This window comes from Lacerta agilis, chromosome 3 (genome assembly GCF_009819535.1).
Source record: "Lacerta agilis isolate rLacAgi1 chromosome 3, rLacAgi1.pri, whole genome shotgun sequence".
Taxonomy (NCBI): Eukaryota; Metazoa; Chordata; class Lepidosauria; order Squamata; family Lacertidae; genus Lacerta; species Lacerta agilis.
The window spans coordinates 14571810-14583904 of record NC_046314.1 but is presented as its reverse complement, the minus strand read 5'-3'; the positions used below and the strand labels follow the sequence as shown (position 1 = coordinate 14583904).

The 12095-nt window shown below is 39.6% G+C and overlaps 1 protein-coding gene across 2 annotated transcripts in view; it reads right to left on the bottom strand.

Annotated features, from left to right (window-relative positions):
- MACROD2 (mono-ADP ribosylhydrolase 2) overlaps nucleotides 1-12095 on the bottom strand; it is a 756429-nt gene that overhangs the window by 117330 nt on the left and 627004 nt on the right. The window lies entirely within an intron of this gene.

Here is a 12095-nt window from a genome sequence, read left to right as displayed (position 1 = left end):
TTATCCAACACAATTTATTCTTTCATTTATTGTCTTGCCCATAAATAAAGCGCAGCTCCAATGTCCAAGCAAACTTTCTATCATTTTCTGCACAGAGGACGCAAAACCAACTTAAAGACCTAAATAAACTAAATATTAAAATTATTTTAAAATCCCTTAAACTTTATAAATGTGGTAATTATTGCACATGAGAGCACAAATACATAAAAGGTTGAATCTCTTTCCTTACAAAAAACCGTAAATGCTTGCCGTATACCCTAGTTGATACTTTACAGTCTAGGAATTGGTTACCTTATTTCTCTGCCAAGAGAGGTAAAATTGTGATCATTAACACACACACGTTAACCTCATAGCTAAGAAGCATCTTTTTCTTTTTTAACAAAGATGAAAGCTGGGAGTAGTTACTTCAGCAAGTTGAAGTAGGTTACTCAAAGGTAACCTGTAAGGACCTTTTTTTTGTATAAGGACCCGTTTTTCTACAGTAATTGCCACTTGCATAGGTTGCAAAATCTGTTTTCACTGTGGCACTCATTGGATGCCCTTTGCATTCCATATATTCTACTGTGAGTCCTGCTGTGAAATTCTCCAAGGCTCTAAAATGGAAATATCAAATTCACCTTGCCTTAAACAATCCTGAATCTACCCATTTCACACAGCCAATTAACACATTATTCCTCCTGAATCATCACGAGCTGAAATAGTCTAGAGTTTTGTATGCTTACATGGTGATTACAATAATCTTTGGCCACAATCCAACAGTTGGTAAAGGTTAAACCTTTAAAAAAAAAAAATTAAGAAAAAATAATGGCTTAAGTATGTGGACTGTGGCCCTTGTGTACAATTATAGAAGTAATTTTTCTAAAGGCACAGAATAACATGCTAAATTATTATGACTTCTTGAGGTCTGAAGCAATCCTAAGCCCATTTACTTTCTTTTCAATAGGCCTACACTGGATGAGACTGTTAAACTCTTGCCTCCAATATACTCATTAGGTATGATTTATTTCATAACTGACAGAATATATTTCTATGTAGTCAGCTCTTGACAACTAGATTAAATGGTATACAGGCCCATACATATTGCTGAGTTTATCCTTCCTTTTCATTACCCAAAGTGATGACAGGAACTTCTCAGGAAATTCATAGCTTTGGTTGGGTGCCACAGGTAATGCTTTGCCATGGCTACTTCAACTTCTGCCTCTGTAGTTACCAATAGTACTGCTTATTCAGTGCAAAGGGTTCATACATGTTTATGTTTGGCATTTTTAAAGAACATATTATTTTACTATTATTTCTCTCCACACTAAGGCGGTGATATCACCACCCTGTTTATCCCCCTAAGGGAACCTAAGCTGAAAGTCTGTGACTTTCCCATATTCACAGTGAGTTTCAAAGGAACTCTCTTTCGACTAATTTTAATGCACAGCTGCATACTGGCCACATTCACATGTCATGTTAAACCATGATTTAACTTCCAATTCTCTGACTTGTGCACACCTTCCCTCAGCTCCTCCCATATTGCCAGAAGGATAGCTTTGGTAGCTTTTACTTGCAGTTTAACCGAAATTTGGCTTCTTGTTGTGCCTGCACTGGCATCATCATCAAAAATAGCTTTGTTGCATAGAAATCATGGGCAAGGTTGTAGGCCCACCAGCTTGCAAATAGTAACTATGTCATATTATGAAAATCATGGGCCGTAGCCCAGGGCCTTATCAGCACAACTCAGTAAATTTACCCCTGGTCAAAATGGCCTTGATATCTGTTGTTAGAAAAATAATTATTCAAGTACAAGGTCAGGTACAGATAGTCTCAATTATTTGGCAACCTTTGGAGAACCCATCAATGAAGCTGAATTTATGTACCAGATGTGGTCTGCTGGCTATAGTTTGATAACTTCTATGCATGCTATGGTTAGTTAATAGCATGTGATTTTAAGCTTGTTTGACTAGAGACTCCCTGGGTGCAACAAACTATATTTAAGGAAAACTGAGTATGTAGGAAGAGAAGAGGAGCAGCACACAAGCCCAAGACTCACTGCAGCTCATTCTTGCTCATGCAGAACACACAAAACCATGGTTTTGCACAGGGGTAGCCAACTCGGTGCCCTCCAAATGTGGTGAGCTACAACTCCCACCTGCTTCAACCAGCATGGCCGGTGGTGATGGGTGATGGAGTTGTAATCTACAACATCTGCAAGGCACCATGTTGGTTACCCCAGGTTTTATGGGGTATAAACCATAATGGTTTTACAGCCATTATGTCCAGTGATGCATGCAGCTGAAGTATCAGTCTCTGCAAGCACAGTAGGCATGGCAACCTTCCAACAGTTTGACTTCACTTCCAAAGGCTCACTCCCCGATTGTCTCCCAAGACAGACAGATGCCAACAATTTCTCCTAATAAAAACTTTTGTATTCAATTTTGCCAAATATAGACATTTATGTAGAACAATTTCCCCTGATATAATACATTTTTGTTATGCTATCTTTGCATATCTTACTCTACTATATGCATTTTTTGTACATACTACTTGGCTGGAGAACCGTACTGCAAAATTCAAGTAAGTACAAATTTCCAGGGGTGGCTGTATTTCGGTTTGTGTATTGTTTTAGAAAGCGCAAATTAGGTGGGTTTCTTGTTAATTATGAACAGCATTAACATTCTTCCCCATCCCTACTTGGAAATCCAGGAGACTGGCTTGCAGAATTAAAACAGGAAAATGAAAGTGCACACATACATGCACACAATACAGGGGTACTACCTCTGAAGGAAACACCAAGAGAGAACGCTGAGTTATATAGAGAAGCATGGTTTTCAATGGGATCTAAACCTAACTTTCCTGAGTAATATAAGATACTGATTGGCATTAAGCTCCAAAAAAGCAAGAACACAGATGTAATTTTCAACCGATTGCAAATGAAGTTGATTTTAAATAAAATTGCCATTTATTCCTTAAAGCCTTGATTTTAGTTTAAGAGGTTAAATATTGGAGCTTCATCACATTTTTAAAAGAGCTATATTTTATGTCAGGCTGTTAAATATTCATATGACTCCAGGACTGTCACACTGATATGAACTAATGTGACATCGTACATAGAGAGAAGTCCTTAGCATATATTACACTTATTTATTACAAAATGGGTAATCATCTATGACAACATAATCATAAAATTGTGTTATGTTAGCATTAAAGAAATAATTAAAATGCCAAGTAACTTATAAAATAAAATGTAGTAATAATTGTAGATAATAATGCGATTTTCTGTAAACTTATGAACTCTGCAACCATATTCTCTCTATAATAATCAGCATTTTTTTAAAGCAATCTGCTGATTATACATATTAGCCAACAGGACATACATCTCAAGCTTTCATCAGGGACACTTTTTGCCCCAAAGCTTCAGATAGTTGTGTGCATTAAACTTCCTCTCCAGAACTCTCATTTGAAGGTTTTGCTGGTTACTCACATAATGATGAGAGCATTCAGTGCTTTTCACAAAGATATTGCTGATTTATTTAAAGAGCCAAATAAGACTAAATGAGTTTTGTTTTCCTATTGAACAGTACACTGTTTTCTTTTAATGTGATGAACAACTTTGGAAATAAATGAAAACACTTATGAAAGGCCTACTCCAACTTCTTATTATGGAAGCTTTTCACGAAAGGTTTATTTTGAATTTTTTAACATAATACTTTAATTTAGATCTCTAGTACCCTCACAATACCATAAGGCTGAACTATTACAGTTTCAATACAGCATTAGTTAAACTTACATTTAAACAGGTGTTCATTTCTGTCTAACAGATTTGCTTTTGACTTTCAAGTATTAATTATTTTATAGCAAACACCAGAAAATCATTTAGCACAGCTTTTTAGCATAATGGCAACTCTCCAAGATGGCCTGGAAACTGCAGCTAGCAAAGAAAATGCCCACAACAGTGCAGACCAATGTGCCTGCATAGAGTCACAGAACACTTATTTTGGAGAATGTGCTCTGGCCACCTATATGTTACCAGGCCCATTTCAAACTGTAAAAGCTGCTGCATACAGCAATCCCCCTTATAACCTGACCAAGAGCCTGAGATCACTTGGGCTCCCTCTTCATTTGTTATCATATATTCTGTTAATAAGTTACTACATAACTGCTTCTTGGGAGAAAAGCGATGACAAACCTAGACAGCATCTTAAAAAGCAGAGACATCACCTTGCCGACAAAGGTCCGTATAGTTAAAGCTATGGTTTTCCCAGTAGTGATGTATGGAAGTGAGAGCTGGACCATAAAGAAGGCTGATTGCCGAAGAATTGATCCTTTTGAATTATGGTGCTGGAGGAGACTCTTGAGAGTCCCATGGGCTGCAAGAAGATCAAACCTATCCATCCTGAAGGAAATCAGTCCTGAGTGCTCACTGGAAGGAAAGGTCCTGAAGCTGAGGCTCCAATATTTTGGCCACCTCATGAGAAGAGAAGACTCCCTGGAAAAGACCCTGATGTTGGGAAAGATGGAGGGCACAAGGAGAAGGGGACAACAGAGGATGAGATGGTTGGATAGTGTTCTCGAAGCTACCAACATGAGTTTGACCAAACTGTGGGAGGCAGTGGAAGACAGGAGTGCCAGGCGTGCTCTGGCCCGTGGGGTCACAAAGAGTCGGACACGACTAAACAACTAAACAACAGTAACAACATAACTTATGCTCAGTTTAGAAATAGAAAGAGTTGGTCCCCCCCCCAAAAAAAACATAGTGACCCATTAAAGCGCAGCAAAAAGGTAACATGCAAACCTTTTCCTTTAAAATGTTGAATTCAGCTCCAGCCATCTAAAACCACCCTACCCTGCAGTTTGGGGAATTTGAGGCATTTTTTTTATTTACATTCTGAAATCTTTTGTGTCTCTTTCATAAGACACGTAATCCCCTTCAAGTTACACAACACCCACTGCTATTTGAGAGAATATACCTGGTTGCTTGCCAAGCAACTACTGCACTGCAGGGCACCTTGGTGATTACCACTAGCTGAAAGGCAGACAGGCAGGGCTGGGGTTGGGGGAGTTATGGAAGAAAGAGGCAGCATGCAAGACTTTATAAAATTAATACACCGTAATCTATCTAGAACACCTGCCTATAAAATACACTTTTATGATGGCTGAAAAATAGGTTATGCGTTCCTGAGAGAAACATATCAGGATACATTCAGAGATTAGACAATCTAGAAATCCTGACTTTTTCACCTCTCAGGTGCCCCCAGAGTTTCTAAGTGTTTATATTACTACATGGCTTGCCAACTTGGTATCAGTCTACTCAGTTCCATTTCAGTTTAGTTGCTTTGGAAGTGTATTTTCTAGGAGGTTTTCTTTGCTGACTCAATGCCAGCTGCAATCCTATAAAGGCTTATATCTTTTATAAGACAGCAATTTGATTTTACAAATGTCAAGGTCAGTATATAATGAAGAAAGAGGTTGTGTGAGCTGTGGAAAGTTGGTGAAATAAAAGGTATCTGGGTGCCTTTTCATGTGATAGGTGCAAGGGCCTCAGGGTTTTATCCAGCTGTGTCCCTCAGTTGATGGTAAGGCTTCCACCAATGGAACAAGTTGCACTTTTGGGCAGTTCCCCCTTCTCCTGCATAAATCCCCATAAATCAGTTATGGTGGATCCACCAATCCTCTGGAACAGATGTAAGGAACTAACAAACTTAGTTGGTCTCTAAGGTGCTACTGGAAGGAATTTTTTTTATTTTGTTTCGACTATGGCAGACCAACACTGAGTGACACTGTTGGATACAACCCCTGGGTTTGCAGGCATTCTTAAAATACCTTAGTATCATCAAGTTGTCCTATGCTACAGGCAAGGGGTTAACCCTGGTTACAAACAACAACAACAACAACAACAACAACAACCCATAATTTGTGCATTACAGTCTGTACTTCATGAAGAGAAAACTTTCTGTACTTAGCTTATTTGAACATATGAAACTCAACAATTTCTTCTTCTTCTGCATTTCTTTTAAACCTCTAATTTTAATATTAGTTGATTAATATTCACCCTGAAAATTAACGTTGAAATAGAGACAGAACACAAGCAAGGATTCCCATTTAGAACTGCTTGTTGTTACTTAGAACTTGGCCAAGTGCATATGAACACTGTATATTTACTTGTTACATTTCTATACCACCTTTCTGCCAATGCATTCAAAAGAAAATGCTCCCTTTCCATCACACAGATGGGATTGAAAAGCAAAGGGGATTGGGGAAGGTAGGATGGGAAGAGGAAAATCAGCAGAGTTAGGTGCCAACTCTTGCATATTTAAGTTGCATAACAATGAAGCGTAGAGGCTGCTGATAGAGCCAGTTGCTTGCGAAGACACACTGATCATTCCCTGTAGGGTCACAGGAGAAGATAATAAAAATATTCATGGGCATCAGGTGCATCAGTAAACCACCAAGCAATTGCTTCACACTTTGCCTAACTCTTTTCCCATTTGGTCTGCTGGGTCTTGTAGTGTCTTTTTGGTGTTCTTTGTATTTAGATTCAATTCTCCTAAAGCAGATGTCCAGGCTCTCAAGCAATGGGCTAAGGGCTGAAACAGAAATCACCTAAACTTTCATTTTGGATGGGGGTGAGGTGGAAAACTACCTCAAACAATGCAGGGAATTTGGAGGAGCTCAGTATCAGGAGCAGCTGTGCGCTTCTCTTTTCGCCTTTCCTTCTTTGCTGCAGCATCAGCAAAATCAAGGCTCTTTCTTTGGGAGCCTTGCCACTTTTTTCGCCCCCTGCCCCCTGCTCCAGGAATAGCATTGTTCAGTGGCACTGCATGTGCAGGTAACAGCAGCACCTAGTAGCAAGAACAGGGAGGGGAAAGGCAGACCCACCACCTTTGCTAACCCTTGAATTTTGCCAGCATCCCCAAAACAAAATAGATATGCCCCCTCAAATCCATGGCCTGAAAATAGCACCGTGAAAATTGAGGGGCATTTGTTCTGAGCCCTAGCAGTGCTGCTGGCTGACATAGAAGTCGCTGACATACAAGTTGGAGGGCCATGGGAAAGCACATTATATCCAATCTTCCGCATCTCAGAAAGTAGGGCTGGGGAAAAAAACCTGAGATCTGAAACCCTGGAAAGCCAGTAAATGCAGACGATATTGAGCAAGAGTACAAGATTATCTCTGCCATTTCACTTGGACTACGTGGACCTTTCTGTAAGGAACATTAACCTACCTGCCTGGAAGCTGGCACAGTGGCTCCACCCCATCCAGGGAGCTTCTTCTGCCAACCACCCCTACTCCGCTGAAAATCACACTCCTGCTTTGTAGGAATTTGTCGTGATCTGAGTTGGCTTTGGGCCACCAATTTGGACCAAGACTTTTAAAATTTAATAATTAATGTGAATATTTAAATATGCTTCCTTAAACATATGCAGATCAAGATATACATTTCCTTACTAAATGAACCTAACCAAATTAATTTCAATCAGGTACCTGAAATTGGGGGAGGGGGGCAGAAGTTTGTTCTAATTTCCTGTCGTAGATATAATTAGAGACATCAAACTCCCCAGGGTAATTAATTCTGTAGAAGTTCTCATTAAAACCTCTAAAGGTTATTCAATAGAGTGGCCATGTTAAGATTACTTTGTTACTCAATACATTATTTTTTTGAAATATGTTGACCCATATCTTTAAGATTCTAAGGCAGCAGTAGCAAATGTTGCTGGACTAAAGCTTCCCTTCATAGAATAATAGAGTTGCATAGATGAAAAGGACCTTGATCTGGTAGAAGCTTTAGATCTGCAGTTTGGGGTAGCTATCCCAGTCCCAGGTCAGGAGTCACAGGAGGCAAAAAGAAGAGGCTCTTTCACAGTTTGCCAAGGAGCTGAGGTGCCTTGCAGGGGTAGTATATTGGGATGCCAATATGGATACACTGGCAAAGGACCAGTTCATTGATGGGCACAGCGATGCGGACTTCTGCATGCAAATAAAGGAATGGCACCCAAAGACCTTGCAGGAAACCGTAGAAGTCACCGTGGAGCTAATCTATGCAGCGACCAGCAGAAATGGAAGGGAGCACCTCATGAGGAAAAACACTGTGAGGAAGCACACAGCTTTTTCTACTGTGAATGGGGATCCATCAGCTCCAGCACTGTTGTCGGTCAGGGATAATAGGAGTTGTAATTATTATTATTATTATTATTATTATTATTATTATTATTATTATTATTATTATTATTATTATTATATTTCCCCAGCCACTCTGGGCGGCTTCCAAAAAACATTAAAATACAATAATTCATCAGTTATTAAAAGCTTCCCTAAACAGGGCTGCCTTCAGATGTCTTCTAAAAGTTGGATAGTTGTTAATTTCTTTGACATCTGATGGGAGGGTGTTCCACAGAGCAGGCGCCACTACCAAGAAGGCCCTCTGCCTGCAAGGCACCACTCTAGCTAACCTTGTTCTAAGGAATCTCCTGAGCTTGTTTTATAGCCTTTATTTTAATAGTTATTTAATTTGTTGACATAAATGTCCTACAATTAGATTCACATGGCCAGTTTGATCAGACACAACACCATAAACCAACACTTAACAAAAATCATAATAAAATAAAATTTTAAAATACACCATGGTGTTGCTAATAAAGCATGTCTGGATATTCAAGACAATTTGTACAGGACCTTTTTCAATATCAGGAGTTGTCTAGAAGATTGCAGAGTTTTGCACAGTGTATAATAAGAATTGGCATTCTTCAGAGAAAGACCCATGCAGTATAGGATCTCTGACAGAGTAAGAACAAGGGATAATTCTCAGTATCATCATTTTGCTAATATAGAACACGGTCTACTAGGCACATTACAGAGGCCTAAAAGTAAGCAGGGCTCAGTTGATTTAAACAAGAAGACTTGGCCTTAGAACAAGTCTTGCAATAGATTGCCTCTGAGCATTTATGTGAAGCATACCAAGGAGAAGCCACAACCAGTGATCATATGTCTGGGCTTCCAGGAAAAAACTTCTGGCTCCTTCCCATCAGTCTCCATGTTCAAGAAAATTCCATTTTAGCAGTTTTCACTGGATCCAGCACTAAACTGATGAGGATACTTCAGGGTTTTTTTAGTGTGTGCACATGTGTGCTCCTGTATTTAATTTTGACCTAATTTCAGCCAGAGGAATAATTTGAGTTTTACTTTCTTTTTACATTACTGGAGAAGGCAAATTTAATTATTCTATATTATACTGTAAAATGAAAGTATATAACAAAGAAGCTTCAGAAAGCTACACGAAATAGGCAGGCTACATACACATATAGACAGCCAGACAAGCACGTATATAAAATACGTACTTCCATGAAATTATTTCCAAGTAAAACATTGAACCACAGTCAACAGTTTTATGAAAAGTTCAATGATCTCAAATAAACTAATCACCATCTACTGCTGACAGATCATTTATCAGGCAGCATTGCTCATTTTATAAAAATGAATCAGCCTCCCCTCACCCACACCTCCACATATTTCTCTTTGCTGTGATATCATAAACCATTTTTATAGCTTCTTCTGTGCAATGCACCACGCAGCACTGTATATTCTATAGCTAATCAGCAAGAAAACAGCCCTGGGAGGACAGGAAGTGCATATAGACAAGCCATAAACAAGCCAGAAGCAAATAGCAGTACTTCAGCTCAAGTACAATGAACAATGTGTAGTTCCTTAATATCTATAGGAAGATATGGTTCTTTGCTTTCAACCATTGGTTTGCTTATAATAATAATAATGACCACCAAGAGAAAATAAATGATGGTCTCTGGACGGTGCATACTAGTGGTGTCATTAAAAATAAAAATAAAGTGCCTTTATTACACAGTTAGCATAGCCAGAAATAATAGTACATCAGGGAGATGAAGAAACCTTGCTGAGAGTTTTGAGAAAAGAGGTCTGGAATTTTTCCTAATACGACTCTTACCAGGTTCATAACTTCCCTATTTTTTGATAAACCTGCCATCTCCCTTATGTCCTTTTTATAGCACACATATCCCCCCGCCCCGGTTCCAGAATTGCAAGGAATCAGGAAGAAGTTGCTATTTTTATCATTCCTATCACCAAATGTGAAACCACCTCCCCCTGCAAAGAACCCCCCACCCCACCCCGGACCACTAGTGTAGCAATCATTATAACTGCATGGCTAGCCTAAGAGCCCAGTTTAGATATAAAACTGATACCAAGGCTTGGGACTAGGCTGTGGGACTTGACAAGCTGACCCTCACTTCCTGTTTGCTGCATGTGATCCTCACAAACCCAAGTTAAAATGCAAGTTGGTGTGTTCCTAAGCTCTCTTCAATGATTCTGATGGTTGCTGGGTTCACAAGAACTTATGTGTGCCCTTTTTTCATCTAAACATGGCCTGGCGATGGTCTGAACGCAGCCCTGTTTAGGGAAGTTTTAAATGTTTGGTGTTTTATTGTGTTTTTAATATTCTGTTGGAACCAACTAAAATGAGTGGGATGCAACTATGACTTAATCTCTGCAAACTCCTTGCAATGGTCTCCTGAAGCCACAGAGGGGTCTTTTCAACCTTCACGTTTGGGTTCCTGTGATACTATAGCAAAAGTTGCCCTTCAGGCCAATGTGAAATTTCTCAAGCGTCGCAATGAATCTAGCTGTTTCTCAGCATTTGCATTAGGGCATGAAAGTCAAGTGGTTTCACTTCAGGTTTCCTCACTTCCTCAAGTGAAAGAAGTGGCCCATCAATAGCCAGCAGGGCTGGCTTTTTACTCCCCAATGGTTTGAAAGTCAAACCGTACACCTAGCCTGACACTTAAGCCAAACGCTGCAGACATTTTATGACCGCACGGAACGGAAGTCTTTTTGTTCCCCAAGACAAGAAAGAGAGATCTAAAAGCGGGTTTAAAGAAAGTGTGCTCATTTTGCAAAAACCGTACTGAAACTCTTTTGGGACTTGCAGCTACATATTTGATGGTGATAAAGTAAAACTATTCCCAACAGAACAGAAAGCCTCTAGGGCAGGCATGGCCAAACTTGGCCCTCCAGCTGTTTTGGGACTACAATTCCCATCATCCCTGACCACTGGTGCTGGAGGGCCAAGTTTGGCCATGCCTGCTCTAGGGTAAAGGCCTATCAGTGTTGTTTTATAGATAGACACCCAGAGAGAGCCAGATGGACACATTATGTCAACATCATCACATGTAAGGACAGGTATTTCGGACAAAAGAGAGCTTGAGTCAGTGTGGTGTAGAGGTTATAGTGTTAGATAAGACTGAGGAGACCCAACTCTGCTTAGTCATGAAGTTTACAGCATGATATTGGACCAGTTGCAATCCCTCAACCTATCCTACCTCACAGGGTTGTTGTGAGGGTTAAACGGGGAGGAGGAGGGCCATGTACATCATCTTGAGTTCCTTGGAAGAATTAGGTGGGATATAAATGTAGGAAGGAATTCAACATAGCGCTCTTCTAATTGTTCAGCATTTCAGTTTGCCAGGTGGAGTGAACACCTCTCTCTTCCCTCCATGCATTGTTCTGTTTATTTTTCTTCCTCTCCTTGAGCCAGTTTCGAGAGGCACAAAGGCATGGGGAGGTTGTAGAAGTCCTTGTGAGGGCTTCTGCTGACAGGACTCATTAATTGAATGAGCCTATAATAAATGAATTATTATTGTCTAAAGAGAAAGTTTTACAGAAATTGTATGCAGTTTCAGCGCCTTCCTAACCTTCTCAAAGACTGGATTTTGTGGCTTTTCGGAAACACATTTAAAATCCCGAGACTCTTAGTATAAACACACACAATGTTCTATATAAAACACTGAAGAAATCAGTTCTCCAGCAGCATGGAATATAATTTTGACCTCCTTGTTCAACTGCCTTCCCAGGGCCTCTGGAACTTGTGAAGATTTATTTTATTCATTAACATTATTTATGACAGAACTCATTAGCACAGCAAGCTTTTTCCACATGAGCAACCTAGCTATTATACAAAACTGGACTTTAAAAGATTTCTTATAGAAGAAATGCCTGAAATTATTGCACATTCCAAATTCTGACTAGGGAGGTTTTCCCCACCACCACCAACAGTAATCTATGGTTAAAATGAAAATAAGCATCTTTT